Here is a 10625-nt window from a genome sequence, read left to right on the forward strand (position 1 = left end):
TTTCAGATGGGTCTACCCTTCAGTCGATCCGTGCGAAACCCTACATTGCAGCAGGATAATGCACGACCGCATGTTGCAGGTCCTGTACGGGCCTTTCTGGACACAGAAAATGTTGGACTGCTGCCCTGGCCAGCACATTCTCCACATCTCTCACTAATTGAAAACGTCTGGTCAATGGTGGCCGAGTAACTGGCACGTCACAATACGCCAGTCACTACTCTTGATGAACTGTGGTATCGTGTTGAAGCTGCATGGGCAGCTGTACCTATACACGCCATCCAAGCTCTGTTTGACTCAATGCCCATGCGAATCAAGGCCGTTATTACGGCCAGAAGTGGTTGTTCTGGGTACTGATTTCTCAGGATCTATGCACCCATATTGCGTGAAAATGTAATCACATGTCAGTTCTAGTATAATATATTTGTCCAATGAATACCCGTTTATCATCTGCATTTCTTCTTTGTGTAGCAATTTTAATGGCCAGTAGTGTATTTTCAAGGTGTACGTGACAATGTCAGTCTTCTTTAAATATTCATATATACGATATACAACCTGTCAAATGATACCTAATTGCGGTTGTAAATCACGGTAAAACATGTAGATGAGTGCTTGTAAGGTATGAAATAATAGCCATCTTACAAAGTCACCTTACTAAACTGCAGAATTCCACGCTCTGCAAAGTGATGATGATGATGATGTTTGGTTTGTGGGGCGCTCAATTGCGCGGTGATCAGCGCCTGCACACATTCCCAGTCTGTACACAGTCCAATCACTTTCGTGAATGATGATGGAACGATGACGACAACACACCCAGTCCCCGGACTGAGAAAAATCCCCAACCCGGCCGGGAATCGGATACGAGACCCCGTGATCCACAGGTAGCAACGCTAGCCACTAGACCGCGAGTTGCGGACATCTGCAGAGTTAAGGACGGAATTAACTTTCGCATAATGTGTCACTACCAAGTAACATAGCTCAATGAAACTTGTACCATACATACAAAGAACTGCTACAATATAGCAAAATTGGTTCAAATGGCTCTGAGCACTATGAGACTCAATATCTGTTGTCCCCTACCCCTATAACTTAGAACTACTTAAAGCTAACTAACCTACGGACATCACACACACCCATGCCCGAAGCAGGATTCGAACCTGCGACCGTAGCGGTCACGCGGTTCCAGACTGAAGCTCCTAGAACTACACGGCCACACCGGCCGGCAAATATAGCATGACGAAGAACTGGTACAATATAGAACGAAAGGTAACTGAAAGAAATACGCAATCAGACGAACAGAAATAACACTTCTGTTCAAATACAATAATAGTAGTGCAGTCTGTGCGATTTCTGTTGGTGCCCTGGACATTACAAAAGGCGGGACATGGTACTTGATAGGGTGCGGTGTGATCACCACGGACAGCAATACTTGCTCTGCAACGTGATGCCATACTGGCGACAAGGTTAGTTGGTTGGTTTAAAAGACGGGGAGGGGGGGGGGGGAGGGATCAAACTGCTAGGACATCGATCTCGTCATAAGGTTCGCAAGGAGTTCTTGTGGCAGGGCCTTCCATTCCCCCACCAATGCGGTCAACAATTGCTGGATGGTCGTTGGTGCATGTAGACATGCTACAGTACGTCTCCCCAAAGCATCCCGAACATCTTCAATGGGATTTAAATGGGGGTAACGTGCAGACCAGTCCATGCGCCGAATATACTCTCGTTCCAACAGCTCCTCCACCTGTACTGTTCAATGCGGTCGCGCATCGTCATACATAAAAATGAAGACAAGACCGAATGTACCACTGAAAAGACGGACATGGGGAATGAGTGCAGTGTCAAAATAACGTTTACCGGTGACTGTACCACGTTCAGTTCAAAAATGGTTCAAATGGCTCTGAGCACTGGGACTCAACATCTGAGGTCACTAGTCCCCTACAACTTAGAACTACTTAAACCTAACTAACCTAAGGACATCACACACATCCATGCCCGAGGCAGGATTCGAACCTGCGACCGTAGCAGTCGCGCGGTTCCGGACTGAATCGCCTAGAACCGCTCGGCCACCGCGGCAGGCACACCATGTTCAGTGAATTGGAGGTCAGGTCGCCTATGCAAAATTATACCTCCCCATACCATAACACCTGGATCACCGAAATGATCACGTTAAACAATGCTGAACGTACCCTCACATGGCGAGAGGTTGGGAACATACACTCCTGGAAATGGAAAAAAGAACACATCGACACCGGTGTGTCAGACCCACCATACTTGCTCCGGACACTGCGAGAGGGCTGTACAAGCAATGATCACACGCACGGCACAGCGGACACACCAGGAACCGCGGTGTTGGCCGTCGAATGGCGCTAGCTGCGCAGCATTTGTGCACCGCCGCCGTCAGTGTCAGCCAGTTTGCCGTGGCATACGGAGCTCCATCGCAGTCTTTAACACTGGTAGCATGCCGCGACAGCGTGGACGTGAACCGTATGTGCAGTTGACGGACTTTGAGCGAGGGCGTATAGTGGGCATGCGGGAGGCCGGGTGGACGTACCGGCGAATTGCTCAACACGTGGGGCGTGAGGTCTCCACAGTATATCGATGTTGTCGCCAGTGGTCGGCGGAAGGTGCACGTGCCCGTCGACCTGGGACCGGACCGCAGCGACGCACGGATGCACGCCAAGACCGTAGGATCCTACGCAGTGCCGTAGGGGACCGCACCGCCACGTCCCAGCAAATTAGGGACACTGTTGCTCCTGGGGTATCGGCGAGGACCATTCGCAACCGTCTCCATGAAGCTGGGCTACGGTCCCGCACACCGTTAGGCCGTCTTCCGCTCACGCCTCAACATCGTGCAGCCCGCCTCCAGTGGTGTCGCGACAGGCGTGAATGGAGGGACGAATGGAGACGTGTCGTCTTCAGCGATGAGAGTCGCTTCTGCCTTGGTGCCAATGATGGTCGTATGCGCGTTTGGCGCCGTGCAGGTGAGCGCCACAATCAGGACTGCATACGACCGAGGCATCATGGTGTGGGGAGCGATCTCCTACACTGGCCGTACACCACTGGTGATCGTCGAGGGGACACTGAATAGTGCACGGTACATCCAAACCGTCATCGAACCCATCGTTCTACCATTCCTAGACCGGCAAGGGAACTTGCTGTTCCAACAGGACAATGCACGTCCGCATGTATCCCGTGCCACCCAACGTGCTCTAGAAGGTGTAAGTCAACTACCCTGGCCAGCAAGATCTCCGGATCTGTCCCCCATTGAGCATGTTTGGGACTGGATGAAGCGTCGTCTCACGCGGTCTGCACGTCCAGCATGAACGCTGGTCCAACTGAGGCGCCAGGTGGAAATGGCATGGCAAGCCGTTCCACAGGACTACATCCAGCATCTCTACGATCGTCTCCATGGGAGAATAGTAGCCTGCTTTGCTGCGAAAGGTGGATATACACTGTACTAGTGCCGACATTGTGCATGCTCTGTTGCCTGTGTCTGTGTGCCTGTGGTTCTGTCAGTGTGATCATGTGATGTACCTGATCCCAGGAATGTGTCAATAAAGTTTCCCCTTCCTGGGACAATGAATTCACGGTGTTCTTATTTCAATTTCCAGGAGTGTATGATGCGGGCAGAAATGTCGATTTGGTGCCCCAGGTGCTATGTTGTGTTGTATTGGCGTAGTTATCTCCAGACCTTTGAACACGACACACTAGCGCGGTTGCGTGCCGTTGGTTTTATAGTTTCCTGCCGTATGCTAGTCGCTTGCCAGCTAAGTGGTAGGCACGCAAGCAAAATAATTGCTGTTTGACAGTGACATTAGACACGAAATTGGTCGATAAAAAACACAAATAGCATTTACAGTCGTGTTCGGAATCATGTTGTCCGCTCGAAAATTTAAATTGCTAACAGAAGAAAAGAAAACAACGCTGTGTTTCAGAGTGGTGTTTCCTGAATTCATGCTGATTCTCTGAGAGACGCTAGTTCTCCTCCAGGAACTTCCTAATGCTGTAGTCTAGGAAATGCTCTAGGACCTTGAAACTCATACAGCTCAGCACGAGATGCGCGACCTCGAAGCAACCCAGCCGTCGTCGGGGAAGCGCGAGAAAACGGAACGAGCGCCGAGATATCGTAAAAGCGGCACCCGAGGTGTGGCGACTTGCGGGGGATTTGGGGCTCCCTTCTCGAGAAATGTAGGTGCAAGGCGTGGAAGCGGCTGTGAGTCAGGCGTCCGATCGTCCGATCTGGGACGGAGAAAGTCTACGGCGGCTTCCGCATCATTATCCGCTCTGCATCAGGTCGGACAAATTGCTCTGACGGAGCGTTTCCTGCAGGAAGCGTTGATATACGTGATGGCGAGGCAAACCTTCAGGGATGGCGTAGAAGGCCGACTTTGTCAGTCTGAGTTTAAAATATTCGCTTATAATTGCTAATTTTTATTCAGTTTATATTTTCTTCTGACCGGTTTCGAATTTTGTGTCATTCTCAAGCAGTTTGTAAGCCCTCACGGAGGTTTTAGATTAATGTTGGTTCTCGGACACTTGCGTTTTTAGTTTGGTTTCGTATTTATTTGTCATCAGACTTGATCTTGACAGCATTGGCGAGTAGCTTTATTTCCAGGATATACGTATCACGGTAATAAAGTTCCTAACAGTGTTCCTAACCGACACGTGCTCTATGTCACTCCTGCACATACCTAAGTCAGTAACGCGCAGAAGTCCGCGGCTCGTGGTCTTACGGTAGCGTTCTCGCTTCCCGTGCACGGGGTCCCGGGTTCGATTCCCGGCGGGGTCAGGGATTTTCTCTGCCTCGAGATGACTGGGTGTTATGTGTCTTTCATCATCATTTCATCCTCATTCACTCGCAAGTCGCCGTAGTGGCGTTAAAACTTGCGGAGCGGCGACCGAATCGTCCCGCGAGGGGTCTCCCGGCCAAAAAAAAAAAAAAAAAAAAAAAAAAAAAAAAAAAAAAAAAAAAAAAAAAAAAGCCATACGCTCATTATTAACGCGCAGAAAATTATAAGAAACATCTCTATAAATCAAAAAAATGTATTAAACACTAATTTCAGTTCATAAAAATGCTCCTATGGTATCTAAGGTTCAAACTCATTACATCGGCATTCACGCGATTCCACAACTCACTCGAGTTAGCCATTGCTGTTTTCATTCGATCTGGTCGCCGTAAAACGTTGTATATTGACTCATTTCACACAAAACTAACACGAATCAGCAGTTATTAATGTCTGTCCATACTTTTCGCACTCCGATGCGTGAATGTGCACGCTGCACTTGCCTGCGATTCATTCTGCAGAATCCCTCGCAGCAACTGCCGCGCGCCAAATCGGCCGACGCCAAAACGTTGCTATACTGGCCATCCCCGCGCCACCTGTGAGCTCCGGAACGGCAGTCACGAGTAAGGGCAAGATTCGATACGTACGAACCGTCCTTACAAGTTTAAAACGCAACTTCGTTCAGGAAATTCATTCAGGAAAGGAGTACCCACAGAACATGCAATTTCTCCTTTAGTGTGTGAGGTGTTAACAGGTTAAACGATAGGTCGAGAACAGTAGGTATTGTCTTTAATTTAACAACAGATTTTGATTTTTTGATTCATGCAATACTTTTGCAGAAATTGGTACATAATGGTTCAAATGGTTCAAATGGCTCTGAGCACTATGGGACTCAACTGCTGTGGTCATAAGTCCCCTAGAACTTAGAACTACTTAAACCTAACTAACCTAAGGACAGCACACAACACCCAGCCATCACGAGGCAGAGAAAATCCCTGACCCCGCCGGGAATCGAACCCGGGAACCCGGGCGTGGGAAGCGAGAACGCTACCGCACGACCAGGAGATGCGGGCTACATAATGGTATTAGAGAAAAAGCTAACTATGCTTGACTAAGTACCTGGAAAGTAAGAAGCAGAAGGTAGTCCGCTAATGTCAAGGTCAAGCAACAGGGAAGAGATTTAAATGTGACTGGAGTCATGTGCCACTGAATTCTGTTATGGATCTGTTTTATATATTCCAGATAACTTTTGGCCAGGAAAAAAAAATGTATCAATTAAATGGGGTTTAGCGTCAGGGTTCGTTAACCAGCATGAGCACCTTTCTTGTAGATTTGTTCGTTTCGAAGATGTGAACAGCAGTGTGCCGTTTTTGAATTGCACCATATATTTCTTTATTCCGTTATTCACTTCCTCTCCTCAAGAACTGTTCAAAAACGTATCACAGTGTACCATTCACGTGAAGATGACGTAGTTAAAAACGTAACACAAAACTGACGTTGACTCTCCTTTGCCAGGGCGTACTACAGATAACGTAACTCGTTCAGTTGCAGGAGCTGACACTAAACAAAAGTAAACAAAGGCAAATCCACGCCGGTCATTCAGTCTGCTGTGTTGGCTGAAGATTTGTGTGAGTGCAATGTGCAACAAAGAGAAGGCAAAAATGCTACTTGTCTATGAAGAATGTTAGTTAGCAGACTAGTATTGCAATAATATTTTCTTGTTTACAACACGGGTACATGTAGCAGAGTACTTTAGTACTTTTGTGTCTTGTGTACAGTAAATGCGGACATTGATTAAAACTTGCAACATTACTTTTCTTCGAAAGTTTCTTTTCTCTTCTTGTCGGTACTGTTTAACGTCCACGTTTCAATTTCGTACAAGCCTGTACTCCATAAAAGTGCCTTCAAAGAAGACTTCCCAACCCCTACATTTATAACTAATCTACTAAATTTGTCCCAAGCAATCTTGTTTATTACGATGGTCAATTCTCGCTTTGCAGATGGGATACAACAAAATATTTTGGCATTCGGAGGAGAAACTTGGTGACTGACATTTCGTGAAAAGATGTTGCCGCAACGAAAACCACATTTGCTTTAATGATTGGTACCCCAACTTGCTTATCACATCCGTGAAACTCTGTCCTCTTTTCGTGATAATATAAAACGAGTATCCTCTCTGAACTTTTTCTATGTCCCCATTCAGTCCTGGCTGGTAAGGATTCGTTAACACGCAGCAGTACTGCAGAAGAGGACGTACAGGCGTGGTGTAGGCAGTCTCTCAGTCTGGTAGATCTGTTGCATCTCCTAGGTGTTCTGCAATAAAACAAAGTCTTTTGATCTCCTTTCCCGGAATAGTTCCTCTGTGATGGTTCGAACTTAAGTTCTTTGTAATTGCAATCCATAGCTATTTAGTGGATTCTACAACCTTTAAATTCGTATTATTTATCTTGTAGCCAAAAATTAATGCATTTTTTGTATCATTCGTGTGGAGGGCCTCGAACTTTTTATTGTTTAGTGTGAATTGCCTCTCTTCCCAGCATGCAAACATCGTGTCTCAATCATTTTGCAAGTCGTTTTTACCTTTTTATGACTTTACTATATTCTTCGATGACTTGTGGGGGCCGGCCGGAGTGGCCGAGCGGTTCCAGGCGCTACAGTCTGGGACCGCGCGACCGCTACGGTCGCAGGTTCGAATCCTGCCTCGGGCATGGATGTGTGTGATGTCCTTAGGTTTAAGTAGTTCTAAGTTCTAGGGGCTGATGACCTCAGCAGTTAAGTCCCATAGTGCTCAGAGCCATTTGAACAATTTTTGACTTGTCGGGCAGGAGAACGTGGAGATTATCGACTCACTTTGTTTCGCACAACGCCGACGGAACCTGAGCGTGCCATTAAGTTATCCATGCAGTTGCCATCACTGCAGCACACGCTATATCGCTCAGAGGCTACAAGAGGATTGGCGCGTCTCAAACTTCTATAAATCAGTCATGGACGAGAGATAAGGCACGCACCAGATATAGCTGTTTTTCGCCCTCCGAATAAACACGCGCCTGACGATAAGAGCCGAGCAGGGAAGCGTGTCGCTCCCAGGGCCAGAACTGGCGCTTGTTGCGTCGCAATGCCGAGGAGTGAAAAGCCAGTACAAGGTGACCGGGGAAACGGACCGCTGATGCGAAACTGCAGAGTAAACGGTGCTGGTCTCATCTTACACACTCTAGCCGCGAATTCAGCGTGCAGCAAACGCCAAAATGGCTACATGCTACATGCTACACACTTGGATACGTACATTACTAGCACAAAGCAGGACGTAGTAACGCCATCTACCGGTCTAATTAAGGCGCAATTACTCATAGAGGAGGGAGGAGGAGGAGATTAGTGTTTAACGTCCCGTCGACAACGAGGGCATTAGAGACGGAGCGCAAGCTCGGGTGAGGGAAGGATGGGGAAGGAAATCGGCCGTGCCCTTTCAAAGGAACCATCCCGGCATTTGCCTGAAGCGATTTAGGGAAATCACGGAAAACCTAAATCAGGATGGCCGGAGACGGGATTGAACCGTCGTCCTCCCGAATGCGAGTCCAGTGTGCTACCCACTGCGCCACCTCGCTCGGTCAATTACTCATAGAGGTCCAGTGTGGGCTGTGGTTGTCGTATGGCAGCGAACTTTGTAGATATTCTAATGCGTTAATGTGGAACAGATTTATGCTAAAAAAATAGTTCAAATATTGGCCACCAGGTGCCAATCTAACGCTGTGAATCCAAAAAAGATGTGTAGAAATGTTTCCATTGTTAATTGGTTGGGAACGGTACGTGGGCAGAAAAGGTCAAACAAGCGAAAATGGCATAGTGTTGAGTTTATCATTAACGATCTCTTGCCAAATTTGTTGAATATGAGCACTGGAGACGTCGACGAGATGCTGCATTCGTAAAATGACAAGATCAACAGTTGCTCACAGCAGTTCTGGTGGCCTCTCAGCAACGTGTTCCCATTTGAAAATGAGGCCCGTCAATTAAATTTCCTTGACTTGACGCTTACTATAGAAACAAATAAAATCTATTTCAATATTTTTCGTAAAGTAACATATATCGACCAGATCGTTCCTGCATCTTCCACTCATCCACAATCTCATAAAAAAGCCTTCTTTCATTCTGCTGTTCACCGAGCCATTTCCATCCCACTTTCTAAAGAAAACTTCAACAACGAAGTCAATTTATTTAAAACAATAGCAGTTAACTAGTATAAACCTAGCATAGTAGATGACGTCCTTAAAAAGAAAACTGCTAAAAGACTTACTACGCTAGGCACTTCTGTTATCGAGTCTAACTCAAAAAAATATTTCTCTATTCCCTTCTTGGGGCCTATCTATTATTAGATCCAACGCATTCTTCGAAAGAAATACGATTCCAACGTTGCTTTTTCTACTAATAACAATTTGAAAAAAAAAATCTTCATTCATAATTTACATTCTATGCATTCCCCTTTAGAAAATTCTGGTGTCTACAAAATTGTCTGCGACACTTGCTCCTCGTACTATATAGGACATCAGTACGTGCCTCCACTACCAGATATAAAGAACACTTGCTAAGAAAAAATGGCACTAGCCCCCAAAATTCGCCTTTGCCGACCATCTTCTAATTACAAGTCATTCACCTAAAGCCATCTGCGATAGAAACATTTTGCACACTGAAAAGAAAGGACGTAGACTAGATATTTTAGAAGAAACAGAGATTTTCAAGCATTTTTCTCGAAAGGAGAAACAGCTACAGCTACATAACAAAAAATTTTTCAACGGTATTAAGCCGTTACTCGATATCTGACTTCTGGTCTCCTTGTGCAGATTGCCGAAATGTTCTTTTCCTTCTAAGGTAGTCCTATGTTTTTCAGTTATCAAATCTTTCTTGGCTGCATTTCACGTCAATATTGCTTTCTACAAGTTGTCATTCAGTCCTATGTACATTTTCATAATGATGTTTTCATGTTTTATCTTACTGTTAAAAGCTTTGATGTAGACAAAATGTTATGGTGTATGCTACTATCAAACAAACATTGCTCTCCATTATGTACCAAATACTGTTTATTTATAATCATTTCTGCTGTATTTCAATGTGAAGCAGCCTAACTGTATCTACGGCTACTTGATGGAGCTCTCGTTGCAGTGCCATGTTCACCTGGCCGCATTTGTTAACGCGGGCACCTCAGTCCGTTTCGCAACCTGCACCACGCAAGCAACGAGCAGCCCTTAGTGGCTCGCCATCGCAGTTTTCTTGATCTTAAATATCGTTGTGACTAATGCCCTTTTGGCATATTTATTATGTTATAAATGACATATAAGTACTGCCAGTCTTTCACGACGATTCCGTACTTATACTCTATCATACATTTTTAGTAATAATTCTATGACCATGTTATAGAATATAGACCATTCTTTGTTTTAAATTCTGAGGAAGACACTCCTAGCAGTGTCGAAACCAGGTTAATTTGTTAAAAATAGTGACCGAGGGCTGATTTTCTTTCAATTGTTTCAATTTTTCCCGTATACTGGCCATCCGATCATCCGATCAAGTAGAGACCGAATGTGTCCCTCACAAAAGCGTTCTTTTGGGTATCGCAGAGCAAAAACTTATGTGGACTCAGATCAGGTGATGTTGCAGGCCATGCATCTGGAAAATGTCTGGAGATAACACGTTTGTGGAAGATTGCATTACCCGCATCCCTCACTGGGCGAGCGACATGAGGTGTTGCCCCAACTTGCATGAAAACAGGGGTTTCAACACATTTGCGCTCTTCCAAAGCAGAAGTCACATGATGTACAAGGAGGTCTCGATAACGTGCAGATGTTACGGTGCACC

This window comes from Schistocerca cancellata, chromosome 4, assembly GCF_023864275.1.
Source record: "Schistocerca cancellata isolate TAMUIC-IGC-003103 chromosome 4, iqSchCanc2.1, whole genome shotgun sequence".
NCBI lineage: Eukaryota > Metazoa > Arthropoda > Insecta > Orthoptera > Acrididae > Schistocerca > Schistocerca cancellata.